Source organism: Oryx dammah, unplaced genomic scaffold (genome assembly GCF_014754425.2).
Source record: "Oryx dammah isolate SB20612 unplaced genomic scaffold, SCBI_Odam_1.1 HiC_scaffold_4, whole genome shotgun sequence".
Taxonomy (NCBI): domain Eukaryota; kingdom Metazoa; phylum Chordata; class Mammalia; order Artiodactyla; family Bovidae; genus Oryx; species Oryx dammah.
This window is the reverse complement of record NW_024070188.1, coordinates 58,525,878-58,548,888: the sequence shown is the minus strand read 5'-3', so window position 1 is coordinate 58,548,888 and position 23,011 is coordinate 58,525,878. Positions and strand designations below refer to the sequence as shown.

General features: G+C 36.3%; 1 protein-coding gene across 1 annotated transcript in view; it reads right to left on the bottom strand.

Moving 5' to 3' along the window:
* EYA4 (EYA transcriptional coactivator and phosphatase 4) overlaps positions 1 to 21,332 on the bottom strand; it is a 367,841-nt gene extending 346,509 nt beyond the window's left edge. The window contains exon 1 of the mRNA XM_040239258.1: positions 21,117 to 21,332. The gene's annotated coding sequence lies outside the window, so the exon portion shown is untranslated. The remainder of the gene's footprint in view (positions 1 to 21,116) is intronic.
* Between the last annotated feature and the right edge of the window lie 1,679 nt (positions 21,333 to 23,011).

Below are 23,011 nucleotides of genomic sequence, written 5' to 3'. Positions count from 1 at the left end.
TAGATAAAACATGCAAGTATAAATTTAACAAAAAACAAACTTCTAACTCTGAAAACTAGAAAATGTTGTTGAAAGAAATTAACTTAAATAAATAGACATTCATATTCATAAATTGAAAGGTTTTAGGTGTTAAGATTACAATAATCCTCAAATTGATCTACAGATTCAGTATAATCTCTGTGAATATTATAGCTGTTTTTGTTGTTGTTGTTACAGACATTGACAAGCTAATATTAAATTTTATATGGAAAGCAACTGACCTAAAACAGTCTTAAAACAGAACAAAGTTGTAGGACTCACAATTCCTCGTCTGAAAACTTACTGTGACACTACAGTAATTATGACAGGGTGGCATTACCATAATTTATAGATATTAAGACTAACAAACTAGAACTGAGAATCCAGAAATGGATTTATGATAAGTTGATTTTCAACTTAGGTACCAAGACATTTCAATAGAGGAAGAATAGTCTTCAGGTGGTCCTAAGATGGTGGAGGAATAGGACGGGGAGATCACTTTCTCCCCAACAAATTCATCAAAAGAACATTTAAAACGCTGAGTAAATTCCACAAAACAACTTCTGAATGCTGGCAAAGGATATCAGGCACCCAGAAAAGCAGCCCATTGTCTTTGAAAGGAGATGTTTTATCAACGGGGCTGTATAGATGGAGAAGTCTTGAGGCTACTGTAAAAATGAGACTGAAAACCAGAAGCAGGAGGCTTAAGTCCAAATCCTGAGAACACCAGAAAATTCCTGACTCTAGGGAACATTAATCGACAGGAGCTCATCAAATGCCTCCAAACCTACACTGAAACCAAGCACCACCCAAGGGCCAACAAGTTCCAGAGCAAGACATACCATGCAAATTCTCCAGCAACACAGGAAGACAGCCCTGAGCTTCAATATACAGGCTACCCAAAGTCACTCCAAACCCACTGACATATCATAACTCATTACTGGACCCTTCATTGCACTCCAGAGAGAAGAAATCCAGCTTCACCCACCAGAACACCGACACAAGCTTCCCTAACCAGGAAACCTTGACAAGCCACCTGTCCAACCCCACCCACAGTGAGAAAACTCCACAATAAAGAGAACTCCACAAACTGCCAGAATACAGAAAGGCCACCCCAAACACAGCAATATAAACAGGATGAAGAGACAGAGGAATACCCAGCAGGTAAAGGAACAGGATAAATGCCCACCAAACCAAAAAAAAAAGGAGGAAGAGATAGGGAATCTATCTGATAAAGAATTCCAAATGATAGTGAAAATGATCCAAAATCTTGAAATCAAAATGGAATCACAGATAAATAGCCTAGACACAAGGATTGAGAAGATGCAAGAAAGGTTTAACAAGGACCTAGAAGAAATAAAGGGCTTCCCTGGTGGTGCAGAGGTTAAAGCATCTGCCTGCAATGTGGGAGACCTGGGTTCGATCCTTGGGTCAGGAAGACCCCCTGGAGAAGGAAATAGCAACCCACTCCAGTATTCTTACCTGGAGAATCCCATGGATGGAGGAGCTTGGTGGGCTACAGTCCACGGGTCGCAAAGAGTTCAACACGACTGAGCGACTTCACTTCAGAAGAAATAAAAAAGAGTCAGTATATAATCAATAATGCAATAAATGATATCAAAAACACTCTGGAGGGAACAAATAGTAGAATAACGGAGGCAGAAGATAGGATTAGTGAAGTAGAAGATAGAATAGTAGAAATAAATGAATCAGAGAGGAAAAAAAACTGAATTAAAAGAAATGAGGACAATCTCAGAGACCTCCAGGATACTGTTAAATGCCCCAACATTCGAATCATAGTAGTCCCAGAAGAAGAAGACAAAAAGAAAGACCATGAGAAAATACTTGAGGAGAAAATAGTTGAAAACTTCCCTAAAATGGGAAGGAAATAATCACCCAAGTCCAAGAAACCCAGAGAGTCCCAAACAGGATAAACCCAAGGCAAAACACCCAAAGACAAACACAAAGAACAAATATTAAAAGCAGCAAGGGAAAAAAACAAATGACACACAAGGGGATTCCCATAAGGATAACAGCTGATCTTTCAATAGAAACTCTTCAGGCCCGGAGGGAATGGCAGGACATACTGAAAGTGATGAAAGGAAATAACCTACAGCCCAGATTACTGTACCCAGCAAGGATTTTATTCAAATATGAAGGAGAAATCAAAAGCTTTACAGACAAGCAAAAGCTGACAGAATTTAGCACCACCAAACCAGCTTTCCAACAATGCTAAAGGATCTCCTCTAGACAAGAAACACAAAAAGGGTGTATAAACTCGAACCCAAAACAATAAAGTAAATGGCAACAGGATCATACTCATCAAAAATTACCTTAAACATAAATGGGTTGAATGTCCCAACCAAGAGACAAAGACTGGCTGAATGGATACAAAAACAAGACCTCTACATATGTTGTCTACAAGAGACCCACCTCAAAACAAGGGACACATACAGACTGAAAATGAAGGGATGGAAAAAGATATTCCATGCAAATAGAGACCAAAAGAAAGCAGGAGTAGCAATACTTATATCAGATAAAATATACTTTTAAACAAAGGCTGTGAAAAGAGACAAAGAAGGACGCTACATAATGATCAAAGGATCAATCCAAGAAGAAGATATAACAATTATAAATATATATGCACCCAACATAGGAGCACTGCATTATGTAAGACAAATGCTAGCAAGTATGAAAGGGGAAATTAACAATAACACAATAATAGTGGGAGACTTTAATACCCCACTTACACTTATGGATAGATCAACTAAACAGATAATTAACAAGGAAACACAAACTTTAAATGATACAATAGACCAGTTAGACCTAATTGATATCTATAGAACATTTCACCTCAAAACAATGAATTTCACCTTTTTCTCAAGCACAGACGGAACCTTCTCCAGGATAGATCACATCCTGGGCCATAAATCTAGCCTTGGTAAATTCAAAAAAATTGAAATCATTCGAAGCATCTTTTCTGACCACAATGTAGTAAGATTAGATCTCAATTACAGGAGAAAAACTACTAAAAATTCTAACATATGGAGGCTGAACAACACACTGCTGAATAACCAACAAATCACAGGAGAAATCAAAAGGAAATCAAAATATGCATAGAAACGAATGAAAATGAAAACACAACAACCCAAAACCTGTGGAACACTGTACAAGCTGTGCTAAGGGGAAGATTCCAGAGAAGGCAATGGCAACCCATTTGAGTACTCCTGCCTGGAAAATCCCATGGATGCAGGAGCCTGGTAGGCTGCAGTCCATGGGGTCGCGAAGAGTCGGACAGGACTGAGCAACGTCAGTTTCATTTTTCACTTTCATGCGTTGGAGAAGGAAATGGCAACCCACTCCGGTATTCTTGCCTGGAGAATCCCAGGGACGGCTGAGCCTGGTGGGCTGCCATCTATGGGGTCGCACAGAGTCAGACACAACTGAAGTGACTTAGCAGCAAGGGGAAAGTTCATAGCAATATAGGCACACCTCAAGAAACAAGAAAAATGTCAAATAAATAACCTAACTCTATACCTAAAGCAACTAGAAAAGGAAGAAATGAAGAACCCCAGGATTAGTAGAAGGAAAGAAATCTTAAAAATTAGGGCAGAAATAAATGCAAAAGAAACTAAAGAGACCATAGCAAAAATCAACAAAGCCAAAAGCTGGTTCTTTGAAAGGATAAATAAAATTGCCAAACCATTAGCCAGACTCATCAAGAAACAAAGGGAGAAAAATCAAATCAATAAAATTAGAAACGAAAATGGAGAGATCGCAACAGACAACACGGAAATACAAAGGATCACAAGAGACTACTATCAGCAATTATATGCCAATAAAATGGACAACGTGGAAGAAATGGACAAATTCTTAGAAAAGTACAACTTTCCAAAACTGAACCAGGAAGAAATAGAAAATCTTAACAGACCCAGCACAAGCACAGAAATTGAAACTGTAATCAGAAATCTTCCAGCAAACAAAAGCCCTGAATTCTACCAAAAATTTAGAGAAGAGCTAACACCCATCCTACTCAAACTCTTCCAGAAAATTGCAGAGGAAGGTAAACTTCCAAACTCATTCTATGAGGCCACCATCACCCTAATACCAAAACCTGACAAAGATGCCACAAAAAAAGAAAACTACAGGCCAATATCACTGATGAAATAGATGCAAAAATCCTCAACAAAATTCTACCAATCAGAATCCAACAACACATTAAAAAGATCATACACCATGACCAAGTGGGCTTTATCCCAGGGATGCAAGGATTCTTCAATATCTGCAAGTCAATCAATGTAATACACCACATTAACAAACTGAAAAATAAAAGCCATATGATTATCTCAATAGATGCACGAAGGCCTTTTACAAAATATGATAAAAACTCTCCAGAAAGCAAGAATAGAAGGAACATACCTCAACATAATAAAAGATATATATGACAAACCCACAGCAAACATTATCCTCAATAGTGAAAAATTGGAAGCATTTCCCCTAAAGTCAGGAACAAGACAAGGGTGCCCACTTTCACTACTACTATTCACATTGTTTTGGAAGTTTTGGCCACAGCAATCAGAGCAGAAAAAGAAATAAAAGGAATCCAAATTGGAAAAGAAGAAGTAAAACTCTCACTGTTTGCAGATGACATGATCCTCTACATAGAAAACCCTAAAGACTCTATCAGAAAATTATCAGAACTAATCAATGAATATAGTAAAGTTTCAGGATATAAAATCAACACACAGAAATCCTTTGCATTCCTATACACCAATAATGAGAAAATAGAAAGAGAAATTAAGGAAACAGTTCCATTCACCATTGCAATGAAAAGAATAAAATACTTAGGAATATATCTACCTAAAGAAACAAAAAACCTATTTATAGAAAACTATAAAATACTGGTGAAAGAAATCAAAGAGGACACTAATAGATGGAAAAATATACCATGTTCATGGATTGGAAGAATCAATATAGTGAAAATGAGTATACTACCCAAAGCAATCTAAAGATTCAATGCAATCCCTATCAAGCTACCAACGTTATTTTTCACAGAGCTACAACAAATAATTTCACAATTTGTATGGAAATACATAAAACCTCAAATAGCCAAAGCAATCTTGAGAAAGAAGAATGGAACTGGAGGAATCAACCTGCCAGACTTCAGGCTCTACTACAAAGCCACAGTCATCAAGACAGTAAGGTTACTGGCACAAAGACAAATATAGATCAATGGAACAAAATAGAAAGCCCAGAGAAAAATCCATGCACCTATGAACACCTTATCTTTGACAAAGGAGGCAAGAATAGACAATGGAGAAAAGACAATCTCTTTAACAAGTGGTGCTGGGAAAACTGGTCAACCACTTGTAAAAGAATGAAACTAGAACACTTTCTAACACCATACACAAAAATAAACTCAAAATGGAGTAAAGATCTAAACGTAAGACCAGAAACTATAAAACTCCTAGAGGAGAACATAGGCAAAACACTCTCCGACAAACCACAGAAGGAGCCTCTGTGACCCACCTCCCAGAATATTGGAAAAAAATGCAAAAATAAACAAATGGGACTTAGTTAAACTTAAAAGCTTCTGCACAACAAAGGAAACTATAAACAAGGTGAAAAGACAGCCTTTGGAATGGGAGAAAATAATAGCAAATGAATCAACTGACAAAGAACTAATCTCAAAAATAAACAAGCAACTCCTGCAACTCAATTCCAGAAAAATAAATGACCCAATCAAAAAATGGGCCAAAGAACTAAACAGACATTTCTCCAAAGAAGACATACCGATGGCTAACAAACACATGAAAAGATGCTCAACATCACTCATTATCAGAGAAATGCAAATCAAAACCACAATGAGGTACCATTTCACACCAGTCAGAATGGCTCTGATCCAAAAGTCTACAAGCAATAAATGCTGGAGAGGGTGTGGAAAAAAGAGAACCCTCTTACACTGTTGATGGGAATGCAAACTAGTCCAGCCACTGTGGGGAACAGTGCAGATATTCCTTAAAAAACTGGAAATAGAACTGCCTTATGACCCAGCAACCCCACTGCTGGGCATGCACACCGAGGAAACCAGAATTGAAAGAGACATGTGTACCCCAATGTTCATCGCAGCACTGTTTATAATAGCCAGGACATGGAAGCAAGCTAGATGTCCATAAGCAGATGAATTGATAAGAAAGCTGTGGTATATATACACAATGGAGTGTTACTCAGCCATCCCAGGTGGCTCAGAGGTTAAAGCATCTGCCTGCAATGCGGGAGACCTGGGTTCGATCCCTGGGTTGGGAAGATCCCCTGGAGAAGGAAATGGCAACCCACTCCAGTATTCTTGCCTAGAGAATTCCATGGGCAGAGGAGCCTGTGGGCTACAGTTCACGGGGTCGCAAAGAGTTGGACACGACTGAGCGACTTCACTTTCACTTTCAGTTCTAATGAGGTGGATGAAACTGGAGCTGATTATACAGAGTGAAGTAAGCCAGAAAGAAAAACACCAATACAGTATACTAACGCATATATATGGAATTTAGAAAGATGGTAACGATAACCCTGTATGCAAAACGGCAAGAGACACGGAGGTATAGAACAGTCTTTTGGACTTTGTGGGAGAGGGAGAGGGTGGGATGATTTGGGAGAATGGCATTGAAACATGTATAATATCAAATATGAACAAATCGCCAGTCCAGGTTTGATGTATGATACAGGATGCTTGAGGCTGGTGCACTGGGATGACCCAGGGGGATGGTACGGGGAGGGAAGTGGGGGTGGGGGGAGGCGTTCAGGATGGGGAATACGTGTATACCCATGGCAGATTCATGTTGATGTATGGCAAAACCAATACAATATTGTAAAGTAATTAACCTCCAATTAAAACAAATAAATAAACATGGTTTGACCAAAAAAAAAAAAAAAAGTCTTCAACAAGTGGTACTGGGATAACTAGAAACCTCATACAAAAAAATGAAGTTATACCTCTAACTCACAACATATACAAAAATTAGCTCAAAATTGATGAAAGATCCAAACAGAAGAGCTAAAACTATAAAACACTTAGAAGAAAACACGATGCAAATCTTCATGATGGCAAATTTGTCAACTGTTTCTTACATATGATACCAAAACCCTGAGCAACAGCAGTAGGACAACAAAAGATAAATTGGATATCATCAAAATTAAAAACTTTTGAGCTTCAAAAGACACCATCAAAAAAGTGAAAAAGCTACACACAGAATGGAAGATTGTAAATCATATATCTAATAAGGAACTGATATTGAGAATATGTAAATAACTATTACAACTCAGTCATTTTTTAAAAAGCCGATTAAAAATAAAAATATGAATAGACCGTTACCCATAGTAGATCCATAAACAGCCAATAAGCACAGGAAAAGATGTGCTCAACATTATTAGCTAGCTATCTGAAAAATGCAATAAAAGCAACAGTGAGATACCACTTCATACCTACTAAAATGGCTGTGATCAAAAGGGCAGAAAATAACAAGCATTGGCCAGGAGGTGGAGAAACTGGAACCCTCATACTGTGCTGGGCACGTGAAATGGTTTAGCTTCTTTGGAAAACAGCCTGATAGTTTCTTTAAAAGTTAAACATAGCATTACTATTTAACCAAGCAATGCGACTCCTGGATTGATATGCAAGAGAAATGAAAACATATGTCTACATAAAACTTTTACATGAATGTTGATAGCAGCATTATTCACAATAGTAAAAAAGTAGAAACATGTCAAATGACCATCAGCTGATGAATAGATAAATAATGTGATCTATCCACACAATGGGATATTAGCAATATAAAGTAATGAAGTAATGAAGTATCCATAGATGCTGTGACACAGATGAGCCTTGACAACATTATGCTAAATAGAAGCAGCCAGTCACAAGAACTGCATATTGTATGGTTCCATTTATATAAAATGTCTTGAACAGGTAAATCTGTGGAGACAAAAATGTATTATTGATTTCCAGGGGCAGTGACTGCTAATGTGTATGAGATTTCTTGTTTGGTGCTGAACCAAAAGCTGGATGGTTTGGAATAGTAGTAATGGCTGCATAACTTCATGAATATATAACTAAAAACCACTGGATTTTACATATTAAAAGGATGGATTTTATGATGTGTTACATATCTAAAAAATTTTTTAAAAGAATTCTGTAAGTTTCCCCATTTTGTTCAAAATACAGTAATTGCTAAGAGAATTATTTTCAAACTGCTAATCACTACAAACAGGTAAAATTTGTGACAAAGACTTTTGAAGCATTGGTCTACATGTGGTGAAGAACTGTCATTTTTGAGAGAATGGGAAGACTCATCTCTCAGGCATAAGAAGATGGAACCCTAATGGACCATAGTAACTTTGTGTACCTGCGGAGGCAGTTAACTGATTCCAGACATGTAAAAGGTGGTGAAATTTGAGAGATCTTAATATTGAGGGAGCTATTCAGATGGGTGGGCATAACTGTACATGGGTCTTCTATGTCTTCCTTGGCCATGGTCTCAACTTCGTACACAGAGGGTAAGACTTTAATGAGGGCCAACAGAGAATAGCTCCTGTGAGGCAGAGCAGTGAAGACAGTTTCAGGGTTTGCTCTGTGCTAGGACGGTGGAAAGGAGGGAAGATGAGGAGGAAAAATGAGATGAACAGAAGATACAATTGAATATATTGCATAGCAGCAATGACCATAACCACGGCAAGCTTTCATTTTTAAAGTGATCAAGCAAAACCAAAAATGTATTAAATGATCATTAAGAGTTACTGACCACATTGTTGTACAGCAGAAACTAACACAATTACAAGCAATTGTGCTCCATTTTTAAAATAAGTTATTGACAGAATCAATCCATAGAAAATTAAAACGGTGGCTGTTAAATACCTATTAAGTTCCTTATCAAAAGACTCATTAGCTGGGAAGAGCATCGCTGTAGAATGAGACTAACAAGGAAGGTAAAATCTAAGAATTTAAGGGAATTTATTTAGTTTCACCGATTTTTTTGTGGGATGATAGGTTGAGTGAGAAAGAGTTACAGGGAGAAGGAAGAGAAATTCTAAGATAACTTATATCCAATAAATTATTCTTTAGAACAGCTTTCTTCCAGAAATGTGTTTTTCAACAAGATTAATTTCATTACTCCATTCATGTAGATGGAATCCTTGGTTTAGAGTCAGGCTAGGGTAAGTTATACTCAAAACACTGCTCAATTTTAAAATACGGGATTTATGTGCATGAAGGTGTGAATCACTCTTTACCAGTTAATATCTCACCCTCCTGTCCTTTCTATTTGAGTCAAGAATACATCTGTCAATTGCAGACATTTATTCACCTATTGGATGAACAAAAAAGTCAATTGAAAATGAGCTTAGGAAAAACACAAGCCTGGTCTTATCACATTAACAAGTGATTTTTTTAAATTGTTTTAACCTTGTAGTACGTGGTTAGTCATCACTATGTGCACCATTAACTCAAACTAGATACTTGTTCTTTTGCCAAATAATGTCACTTTAAATGTGTGCAAATATCAATATCACAGTGAAATTTAGGACCTAAATTATGACAAGGTGTGACCACATGCGTGGTAATGAAATTTCATCTGTTCCCTTAAAATTTCTCCTCTAAAGATGCTTTATTTTAGGAGAAATAGAACCCATTTAAGTTTAAAATATCCATTCAAGACAGCTATGAAAAAATAAACTAGTAAAAAATCCTAGCTCTAAGTATATATGGATTTGTTATTCACTGTAATTCACTGGCAATGTTTTCTAAGGGACTAAAACTTTTAATACATTATGTATGAGAAACCAAAGTTTCACTGTGTTGTATATTAGGTTAAACCCTTTAAAATAAATACTATACAGTGAAATTCATCACAATATGCCTCCATTTAACATTTTCTTTTCGCTAATGTTCATTTTTTAAAGAACTGGCTTAGGGCCCAAAGAGGATCATGTAACTGAAAAAACTCCAGACCCCTGGAAAACATTATATAGAGACATTCCAGTGTATTTAATTTAAAAAAAAAATTGTCTTTGTCAAATTGTTAGCCATCTATTAGACTATGCACTCTGTGAATATACCACCATTTTAAAGTGTTGATAATATATCTTATTGGCCTTCCCATTAGCTAAGAGTTCCTGGTAAAATATTTTCCTACCACATAAGCCACTAGTCATCAACCATGTCAAACAACATATTCAGTATGGATATTGAAATTCTAAGTTGACTATATTCAATAAATAACCCAAAGATATATAATGTTAACCATATACTATTTAAGCATATTTAAATCAAGCTATATAATAGACAAGAATTTAAGGCAAAGCATTTATATTGATCTCATATATGTAAATCTATTACCTACTGTTTTACAAATGTATAATTTTTAACTCAGCCTTATTCAGAATGGATTTTAATTGCATTTATGTATTTAAAGGCTAGGTCTAGAAATCAACCTTAAATTTATCAAATAAATTAACGTGCTTCATTTATTCTCTTTGATAGATACATATACATAATATACATAATATAAATTTATCCATTTGATAATTTTAAGCACAGTTCAGTGACATTAAGTACATTCACACTGTTGTATAACCATCACCACTATCTATCTTCAAAAACATTTTTATCTTCCTAAACCAAAATTATGTACCTATTAAACAATGGCTCCTCACTATTCACTCCTGCCTGTACCAGAAAGTACATTCTACATTCTGTCTCAATGAATTTTACTAACCCTGACACCTCATATAAATGCAGTCATACAAAATTTGTCATTTTGTGGCTGGTTTATTTCACTGATCATGCTATCTTCAGGGTTCATCGCTACTATAGCATGTGCCAGAAATTTCTTCCTTTTTAAAGTGGAATGATTTCCCACTGTATGCATATATTAACATCATATTTGCATATTCGTTCATCCATCAATGAACACTTGGGTTGCCTTTACCTTTTGGCTATTATAAAAATATTGCTATGAATATGGGTTTAAAAAGATCCATTTGAGCTTCTGCTTTCAATTCTTTTGGGTATATACTTGAAAATGAGATTTCTGGGTTCTTTGCCATATATATATTTATATTTTAGTTACTCTATCATGTCCAGCTCCATAAATATACATATATTAAAAGTTTTTTGATGTGCACCATTTTTAAAGTCTTTATTGAATTTGTTACAATATTGCTTCTGTTTTATGTTTTGGTTTTTTGGCCCCGAGGCATGTGGGATGTTAGCTCCCTGACCAAGGATCAAACCCACATCCACTGCTTTGGAAGATGAAGTCTCAACCACTGGACCTCCAGGAAAGTCCCCACAATGTATTTTTAATACGTTCTTAAATCTACCCATGGGCTTATTTTATGTTTTAAAGGTGGTTGTTGCCATTTTGAGGGATGCAGTGGCTCCACATCCTCCCCTTAGAGTCTTCAGGATCAACACATTTCCTTTCCATGTTTCCTTGCCGTGGAGAAGTTGAGAAATTTCTTAAGATAGTCAACTATTCTTGACCTATTTATACATTCTGAATATGCATGTGGCTTACAGAGACTTAAATCTCAGATTTTGAAGAGTCAAAGCTGGGAGAAATTGGAAAAATTCTAAAATACTTTGCTCACTCCCCAGCTTTGGTGTAGAGCTTAATCCCGATTCAGTGTAAGTCCCTTCTACTGCAGATCTCAGAAGACAAAATTTCAGTCTTCCTCATCAGTCTCTTCCTAAATGACATCTAACTTTGTTACTCTTCCTATTCTGCTCCTTCCCCCGTCCCTCTATTCCCTCCATTCCATCTTGAACTTCACATCCCTTCCAAAATGTACCCATTGATTTTGGAAATTAAACATCATGTCATCTCTTCTTGGAAATCCTTCCTGATGTGCTAGGATGATTCCAGTTTCCTTATCTGAAACATTAAAGGAAATATTTCCTTCTTGCATTGGTTCATTATGACAACTCAATGTAAAAATATATGGTTACACACAATTGAAGACACATGGTGAGTTCTTAATAAACATTGGTTGCTGTTACCAATGAAAACTAATTAATAGGAGATGAAAAACAGTTGCTTTATATCTTTATGTTAAAGTTTTCTGCACATAAAAATTATTACTTTACCATTTAGCCAAACCTTATTTTTGTTTTCTAATAGAATTTACTTTCTTACTTTTTAACTCATCCTAAGCTTCCTTCCCCAAATCTTCATAGAATTATCACCTACTTCAGCTGTACAGCCCTAAGGTTGGATATGATTTCCAGGTTTGAAAATGAAAAATGGCAAATATAATTAATTGGAGATGGGAAGAGGAGAGATGCTAATTTATATTAATTAACTCTTTTCCATCTTTATGATGCTTATTCTCTAGGAATCTGTTAATATTATCCTTCTTAGTTTTTTTTGAGGGTTTATAGACCCCCTTTGAAAATACAATGAAAATTATGGGTTGTTTCTCATCTCCCAAAGAACGTGCATTCACAATTTTATATTAAAGTTTCGGAAATGTATGGACTCCCTTGAATGCTCCAGAAGAGCCCAGAGATCCAAGATTAACACTAAGTTATGTATCAATATAATGTAAACATAGAAAATCTCAACTTGTTGATATTCTCTCCTAAACACACTTCAAGTTTTTGCCCCATATATTTTATTCTGTTCTCCTGTTTCTTGTAGTCACTTCTTAACTGTTTTCCAAGGGTTAGACCAAGGCTGATTTAACTAGATGCTCTAGACACTGTAAGGCAACAGAGAGAACAGGCAGGGAATTGTGGCAGTGCACAGGACAAGGAATTACCTTTCTTCACACTTGTACAAGCAGTATTAGGAAACTCCTCTTTAGGCTCAATGATAGCATTAAGAAAATATTAACTTCCCCAGTGTATCTGAAAATTCCTAAAACAGAGGAAAAATATAGTTTCTGAATTTATGTAATATCTTAGAAAATTAACTTCAATCAGGTTTATTTTGTAAAAGAAAAAGTTTAAACTGCAGAAAACCTTGAACTAAACTGGTAGATTTAAAAAATTTTGTGAGATATTAAAAAGATTGGGTAATAAACTAATTAAAATAGACTAAATTTGGTTTATCCAAGGACTTTACACCAGTGAATGAGATTCCTTTCTAGACTGTAATATTCATATACATATGTTTATAGATAATCTGTTTCATTTGAAAGCAAAAACTAATAGCATTGAGAAGAGAGAAAACATACTTTCCCCCATAATGAACAAGACAATTTAATTTGAAAACAAACACATTGGCTACCAAGCAGTCCTAACAGTTTTATCCTAAGATGCTTTAATTTTAACCTTGGTCTGTATTAAGAGTGACTTTAACTTTGATTTGATACTAGATCATTCAAGTATGACATAAATCAAATCCCTTATGACTATACAGTGGAAGTGAGAAATAGATTTAAGGGACTAGATCTGTAGACAGAGTTCCTGATGAACTATGGATGGAAGTTCATGACATTGTACAGGAGACAGGAATCAAGACCATCGCCAACAAAAAGAAATGCAAGGAGGCCTTACAAATAGCTGTGAAAAGAAGGGAAGCGAAAAGCAAAGGAGAAAAGGAAAGATACACCCATTTGAATGCAGAGTTCCAAAGAATAGCAAGGAGAGATAAGAAAGCCTTTCTCGGTGATCAGTGCAAAGAAATAGAGGAAAACAATAGAATGAGAAAAACTAGAGATCTCTTCAAGAAAATTAGAGGTACCAAGAGAACATTTCATGCAAGGATGGGCTCGATAAAGGACAGAAATGGTAGGGACCTAACAGAAGCAGAAGATATTAAGAAGAGATGGCAAGAATTTTGTACAGAAGAAATGTACAAAAAAGATCTTCACGACTCATATAATCACGATGCTGTGATCACTCACCTAGAGCCAGACATCCTGGAATGTGAAGTCAAGTGGGCCTTAGGAAGCATCACTACGAACAAAGCTAGTGGAGGTGATGGAATTCCAGTGGAGCTATTTCAAATCCTGAAAGATGATGCTGTGAAAGTGCTGCACTCAATACGCTAGCAAATTGGAGAACTCAGCAGTGGCCACAGGACTGGAAAAGGTCAGTTTTCATTCCAATCCCAAAGAAAGGCAATGCCTAAGAATGCTCCAACTACTGCACAATTGCACTCATCTCACACTCTAGTAAAGTAATGCTCAAAATTCTCCAAGCCAGGCTTCAGCAATACGTGAACTGTGAACTTCCAGATGCTCAAGCTGGTTTTAGAAAAGGCAGAGGAACCAGAGATCAAATTGCCAACATCTGCTGGATCATGGAAAAAGCAAGAGAGTTCCAGAAAAACATCTATTTCTGCTTTATTGACTATGCCAAAGCCTTTGACTGTGTGGATCACAATAAACTGTGGAAAATTCCAAAAGGGATGGGAATACCAGACCACCTGACCTGCCTCTTGAGAAACCTCTATGCAGGTGAGGAAGCAACAGTTAGAACTGGACATGGAACAACAGACTGGTTCCAAATAGGAAAAGGAGTACATCAAGGCTGTATATTGTCACATTGCTTATTTAACTTCTATGCAGAGTACATCATGAGAAACTCTGGGCTGGAGGAAGCACAAGCTGGAATCAAGATTGCTGGAAGAAATATCAATAACCTCAGATATGCAGATGACACCACCCTTATGGCAGAAAGGGAAGAACTAAAGAGCCTCTTGATGAAAGAGAAAGAGGAGAGTGAAAAAGTTGGCTTAAAGCTCAACATTCAGAAAACTAAGATCATCGAATCCAGTTCCATGACTTCATGGAAAATAAATGGGGAAACAGTGGCTGACTTTATTTTCTTAGACTCCAAAATCACTGCAGATGGTGACTGCAGCCATGAAATTAAAAGACGCTTACTCCTTGGAAGAAAAGTTATGACCAACCTAGATAGCATATTGAAAAGCAGAGACGTTACTTTGCCAACAAAGGTCCATCTAGTCAAGGCTATGGTTTTTCCAGTGGTCTTGTATGGATGTGAGAGTTGGACTATAAAGAAAGCTGAGCATTGAAGTATTGATGCTTTTGAAGTGTGGTGTTGGAGAAGACTCTTGAGAGTCCCTTGGAATATAAGGAGATCCAACCAGTCCATCCTAAAGGAAATCAGTCCTGGATGTTCATTGGAAGGATTGATGTTGAAGCTGAAACTCCAATACTTTGGCCACCTGATGCGAAGAGCTGACTCACTTGAAAAGACCCCGATGCTGGGAAAGATTGAGGGCAGGAGGAGAAGGGGACAACAGAGGATGAGATGGTTGGATGGCATCACTGACTCGATGGACATGGGTTTGGATGGACTCCAGGAGTTGGTGATGGACAGGGAGGCCTGCCATGTGGCGATTCATGGGGTCACAAAGAGTTGGACACACCTGAACGACTGAACTGAACTGAACTGACTGTATTACATTATATTTGATTGGCCATGCCTTATTCTTCGATGCTCAGGAAGTCCTTCAAAGAAGTGCTTGTACATGGTCAAAGCATCCTTATTGTTCTACTTGTTAGATTCAGTAGTTGTAAATTCTGCTGTGCTGTGTATCAGCAGCACCAGTCAAATGCACCAATACCCCTAAGTGAAAGTGAAAGTGAAGTCACTCAGTCGTGTCCGACTCTTTGCGACCCCATAAACAGTAGCCCCACAGACTCCTTGGTCAATGGGATTTTCCAGGCATGAATACTAGAGTGGGTTGCTATTTCCTTTTCCAGGGTATCTTCCCGACTCAGGGATTGAACCCAGGTCTCCCTCATTGTAAGGAATAGACATTTAGAGCTGTTAAGGGACTCAAGGTATCACTGGGTAGGATTTTGACAATATGAATGAGAACGTAAGGAGACTGATTCCAGTCAAGTTGTGGAATAATTGATGAACGTAGGGGAAGGAAAAAAGAGAGTAATTGAACTACAAATGCTGAGAGATCATCTAATTTCACCTGCTTATTGTACAAATGAAAACATGAAGTAACTGATTACTCTTAGATTAGGACTTGGGACATGGTTTACAGGGAAAATTAGTCATTTGAGACTCAAGAAACCTGAATTCCAGACTCAAATTTACCATTAATGTTGGGCAAGATAGTTTTTCTGTGTCTCCGTTGCCACAAATGTTAAATGTGGGGACTCGGTTAGATTTCCATGAAGCTAATCTTTATTGATGCTGTTTTAATTCCCAAGCTAATACTATTTCTTCTGAACATTGAATTCTAAATATCAGCATAGTAAATGGTGGTCTTTACCAACAAGTAAATCTCAGGAAGTCCTGGTTACAATTATAATTATTACTCAATTCATGCTAACTATTATGGGACAGATAATATGATGTGCCCTTTAAAATGTATTAGATAAGTCATACTTTTAAAAATTATTAAAATTCATTTTTTTTCATTTTAAACAATAGACACAACTATTTATTTTTTAAAATATATTGAACACTTACTGAGTATCACTCACATTTCTTGGTCCTAGTGATACAGCAGTAAGCAATATAAAAGTGGACTCTCTCCTCAAGGAGAGACAATTGACAATATTTAAATAAAAAAAGATAATCTCAGAGGGTGATAATTTCTTGCAAAGAAATAAAAGTAATTTTTACAAAGAATTTGGGTGATGTTACTGTGGGGTGAGACAATGTTGCTGTATATTGAAAGGTCATTTATAAAAGGAGAAATTTTTTCTGAAGCACACATCATGCGAATAAATCAGTTATGATAAGAAGCACAGATATAGGAAGGTACAAAAGTCATACAGAAGTAATGAAACTAACTAGATACATTTGCTTTCTGTGGGGTGTGAGTGTAGGGTGAGTGGCATGCATTTGTGTTTTGAGTGTGTGTGCGTGTTTGGCCATGAATATTCCTTAAGGGTGAAATAAATCTTTTCTATACTCCTTACTTCCCCTTGTGTATATTGGTGAAGGACAGAAAAAGGGTAATAACTGAAGTAGATGTTCAGAAGGCTCAGTGAATCTTTACATATGTCCTGGAAACTCAGAGCTGAGTTGGGGGTTGGTTAGAGAAAAGAGGTATTATCCTGTAAAGGAGAAGAGGGTTTTTAGCCCATGTGATGTATGACTTGAGGTCAACATACATTAAATAGAGAAATCACCAATATGCAGAATTGTATGATTGTCATGTAAACTGTCTTAGTCTCGACAAGCTCTCAGTAAATCAGCTACACTGAAAGATAACATTTTATGAGCAGATTTGTGTGTGTGTGTGTGTTTGAAGGAATGAAGGAAAAAGGCTCAGTTCCATGTTTAATGCAGAGCAGAAGTGAAGTGAAGTGAAGTCGCTCAGTCGTGTCCGACTCTTTGCGACCCCATAGACTGTAGCCTATCAGGCTCCTCCATCCATGGGATTTTCCAGGCAAGAATGCTGGAGTGGGTTGCCATTTCTTTCTCCAGGGGATCTTCCCGACCCAGGAATCGAACCTAGGTCTCCCGCATTGCAGGCAGACGCTTTACCATCTGAGCCACCAGGGAAAGGGTGGAACTAATAATATGAGAGGCTCAAAATCTGTCAATTCTGGAACTTGAGGCCAGGAAAGACCATCAAAATATATGTCCCCCAGAAACGCACAGAAACCCTCAGAAGACAATTGGGGTGGGTGGCTGCCATATAAGTTATAATTATTTACTTGTGCATTGATGTTCACTATCTCATCACTGTGAAAAAAATTGAAAGAGGGAGAAAAAGAGAGAGAGAGATTGACTACATTCTTAGAAACTATAAGCATTCCTGATGCCAAAACACCCAATTAATGACAAAAAAATGTCAAGCTAGTGTTTAGTATAAGGCTGTCAAAATAATTGGCTGATTGGATAAGTTTTTCACTTCCCAATCACTAGCTATGGTAAAACAGAGACACAGTTCAAAAATAAACATTTAAGAGCAGAACTACATTTACTTTATTCCAAATTCTGAGAAATGCAAAAGCATGGTTTTAGTTTTATCAGCAAGAATCCATATGAATGACTTCTCCCATTTGCTTTGGGATTCTGGAGTTTTAAGTGGGCCAAAGTTTTGAAGTGTTGAAAGATATTATAAAGCACTTACAAGTATTCAGCTGGTCAGGCTGCTCAATTAACTGAACATTTATAAACCTCAAAATTTTGACAGAGCATGATTCATGTAAGAATGACCGTTAGACAACAGATGGCTTTATTGTAGGTATGCTTGAGAGAAAGCATACAAGGCAACGTGATTTGAAGGAAATACAAATGGAACACAGAGAGAAAGCAAACTGAATTTAGAAGCACGGATTATACTCTTAAGAAAGGAAATTACTGAAATATTTACCTGGTATATTTTTAATGATAGAGTGTTTTTTAAATGTTTAAATGTTAATGTTTACTTAAGAATATTCAAGACATTCATTATGGAACATATGAAAAATACAACATAACTAATATCTAGGCAACTCATACTAACTCATATAACATTTCTAAATTAGATGTTTATAAAACAATGTAACAGGGCTTGGGGAGTAAGAACTAAAATGTCAACTAAAATCCTAAATCCACAGCATTTTAGCTTCTGTTTTTTTCCTACAACTATGGGCTGCTTATATTCTGAAGAGTATTTTGAAGAAGTATTACTTCAAAGTACATTTTAGAATAACATTTTACCACTAAAGTATATCACATTGTAGCTAATAGGGTTTTATTAGTTTTCTAAAGGAGAAACAAAAGATGACACATTCATCTAAATAAAAATATTACTTTCAGGTATATGTAGTTTTTTTTTAACAAATTCAAGTTAATATTACATAGAAATTCATTTCAGGGAAAGAAACATCACTTTCTAAAGTATGCTTGATAAAAGTCCATAGAACAAATGCAAAATTTCTTATTTTGAGCCTATTATGTACATATAATATTGGTCCAACTCTTATTTTTTCCCTTTTCTTTCTTTCTCTCCCCCTCTCTCTCCTTCCCTTCCTCCACTTCCTTCTCTCCATCCCTTTCTCTCTCTCTCTCTTCCTAGGAGCACAAATCTACTGACATTACCGAGAAAAAAAATTCATGGAACAAGAAGCAAGTAAACAATTTCTCCCAGAGTAAAAAGAAAAAAAAAAAAAACGCAATTTCAAATAAAACAAAACCCCTATATCATATTATAGCTACTTCTCTCCAAGGAGAAGCAGCAAACACAAGACCCCATGGATCATGTCCTGTAGTCTCAGTATGAAGAATAGATTCTGGTATCTTTACACCTTAAAATGCTTCTAGGAGAGTTGCTATTCCATGCCAGAGGGGAGGGCTACCAGTAATTTTCTTCTTCTCCCAATCCCGCAGCTCTGAGAAGGTGAACCAGGGCCATCAGGCTCCCAGGATCACCTCTTAGGGTGTCCAGCACCAGTATAAGAAGGGACAGAGGGGCACTCCCCACAGACCTTCCAGTCACTTAGACAAGCTGCCCATCTGTGGTTGAGGAGCGCTAGGAGCAGTAAAGGTGAGTGGTTAGATTTTCCACCCTTACTGCTCCCATTTTCTAGAGGGACAACCAGAGTTATGAAGAACACAAGGACCTCTGACTCCACTGAGTTAGCAACAGGTGAAAATAGAACAGAGACCTCTAAATTCCGAACGCATGACTTCCTCACAACTGCTGCTTACTTGTTAAAGGCATAAAAAAGTAGTATCACTGCTTATCAACTTTTCTAAAATAAATACGAGAAAGTAATGGAAAACCAGGGAAAAAAGCAAAAAGGAATTAGTTTTTACTTTTCTCCCTCTGTCATTTCCTCTTGAACACTATTAAACAAGAAAGAATTTTTATAGACTAGCATACTAATTCTTGACAAATTGCTTATACAAACTGTAAACATAAACTTTAATATTGGTCCTCATTAAAACTCTATAAAAGCAGATTATTATTATTATCAATTATCCTCATTTTAGAGATAGCATGCAGTTCGAAGAAAATAACTGATTGAAATTCAAACTGCTGAGTTCCCTATGTTATAGAGTAGACTCTGGTTGGTTATCCACTTTGAGTATATAGCAGTGTGTACATGTTGATCCTAAACTCCCTAACTATTCTTTCTCCCCATTTCTCCTCCTAGCAACCATAAAAGTTCATTCTGTAAGCCTGTGAGTATGTTTCTGTTTTGTAGATAAGTTCACTTGTATCATTTCTTTTTACAGTCCCCATACAAGAGATGTCATATAATATTTCTCCTCGGTGTTATGTCACAGCCTGGATGGGAGGAGAGTTTGGAGGAGAAGAATACATGCATACGTATGACTGAGTCTCTTTGCTGTCCACCTGAAACTATCATATTGTTAATCGGCTATACTCCTATATAAAGTAAAAAGCAAAAAAATTCAAGTTGCTGAACAGACTATAATTAATATTTAAATACAGAATTTCTGACTTTAAATTACATTTAATTTCCTTTAATCATGCACCTATAACTCTAATCAACATAAGTGCTTTTCTAAAACATAATGCATTATTGTTAAACCTGTTATCAACTCAATAGGGACACAGACTAAAAATACAGTTCTTGAGTAATTTTCAGAGATCTTACAAAAATATATCAATGCACTGAAGATCATTGTTTACATATGCAACATACTATTTTTCAATATTTATAATTTGAATGATCCCCCAAATAAAAAAGATCATATTTCAACACCTTAGACATTAATTATAAATTTCTTAATCCTTTTAATTTTTTTCTTTTTATGATTTGAAGAATGAGAAGACCTGTTAAGAAATTTAGCTGTTAAAAGACAAACTGAATTAAAAGAAGAAAAGAAATCAGGCCCAAAAGAGTGAAAGAAATCTAACAATGGCATTAGGCTTTCTAAAAAAAAAATCATGTTGATTTACTAGAGAGAAATAATGAAATACTGTACTATATGGGTGAAAATATCATTTGTATATGTCTTCTATAAATATTATTTATACAAAAATGAGCTAAAATTACCATTGGCTAAAAATGTTGTCCATGAAAGAACTTTTAGATTAAAACCAAAAACAAATGCAACACATATTATCACTGATAGAGATATAATTAAAGTACAGAACACAGTTAATTAGCAAGCACATAATATTCCACAAATTACTTACAAGGACAAGTTAAGCCCTGTGGAGGCTTCAGCTGTTTGCTTCTATGTGAGATATTTGCTGGCACTGTATAGATTTTTTTTGCCCTTCTGCTAAATGTTCCATGACTTTCTTGGTAAGACTGAATATAAGTTATTCTTATCAAATACCAAAATTTTCATAATTATGATTTTTAGGATCATGCAAATTAATTACAACTCCAAGCAGTGACACAGACTAAAATAGCCAGAGTTGTGATGATCTAAAACTACTCACAGCATGTCCCAGCCAGTACTTGGCCAGGAGCACATGTCACTTAAAAAAAGCACATAACCCTTTAGACCCAACAGTCAGTTAAAGCCTTGGTAGCAATGTTAACCATAAAAATGAAAAGACTTTTCAATTATTTACATACAATTGTCCTCTAATTAGTGGGACCTGATTTTAATTATTTTCCCTTTCTTTTCTTGAATAAGAACAGATGGGATCAAGTTTACAGGGCAGTTACTTTGTTACAGAAAAAGAAAAATAAGAGTCAGAGTGAGTGAGAAAGAGAGATTCAGAGGTAGTTTCTCTTGTCAATTATACTCTAGGATTTTTATAGAGATGGGGCAGTAAGTGCCTATCAGCTCAGCAGTCTTTAAAGAAGAACTGTGCTAGTGGTTGTGCTGATGATGTAAAACAATGAGACACTTTCAGAAGGGTCTGGCAAACAAACGATAAATATAATCAGAGTCTGGTGTTGCCAGCTACGGATGCCTGGGTGGCACAAGTGAGGTCCTCTGCTCTACCTCTGATTGTTGTGTTGCTTTCCAACTATAATAGGACTTTAGAAATATGTTGGTTTAAGCATACTATGGTCAAAAGAACATCTTAGTTTGTAAGGCAGTTTTGCAATAATTTTGAAATATTTGAATATAACTGACTCTGGAAAAAGATAAGTCCTATCTAATCTCTGGGCTTCCCTGTTGGTTCAGATGGTAAAGAATCTGCCTGCAATGCGGGAGACTGGGGTTTGATCCCTTGGTCAGGAAGATTCCCTTGGAGAAGAAAACAGCTACCCACTCCAGTACAGTATTCTTGCCTGGAGAATTCCATGGATGGAAGAGTGGCGGGTAGGGAGGGCGGGGGGTGGGGAGCGGCAAGGGTCAAGTCCATGGGGTCGCAAAGAGTCAGTAATGACAGACCAATGGACACTGTAACACATACTGTCTAATCTCTATTATCAATCTGCAGTTGGAGTATCTGCATCTTGGGGACACGGTTTGGGAAAATTTTCATAAGAATGAATGCATTTCATTTTTTATCCCTGTAAAACTGACAATAATAATAAAATTTTATTTTGCTGAAATTCTGGCTTTACTTTTAGATTTGAGAATATCAAACCTCTGGAGGAAAGCCCATAGCCTTTCAAACTGCTTTAACTCCCTAATATAACTTTTAAAAGTGTCTCAGGTCATCAAACTGTCAGAAGAGGCTTGGATTCATTTCTACATTTAAGAGTCGAATTAGAAAACATAGTAACTTTTAGAACTTGATTTATTTGTATTTATTAGTTAAAAATGTTAACTTGGAATTTGTGCCTGGGGATTTCCAAATGAGTAGCAGGCATATGATTATTCTACAGCAGTTTTTATACCATGCTAACAATAAGTAAAAAAAAAAAAAAAAGAGTTGTTATTCTAAAAGAAAACACTAAGTATTCACAGTTTTGTTTCCATTTATCCTGACATTGTTATATAAAACAATCTAAACTTTCTTAAAATCCAAATGTGTGATAAAAGAGCCTGACAGTGCTTTTAGTCTTCCTCATGTGACTCTAATTGAAGTAAGAAGCAATTTTATAAGCCAAATACAGGTAACTATCTCAAAAAAATCCCCCTGAATTTCCTGGATCATGATATGAACGTAGACCCAGA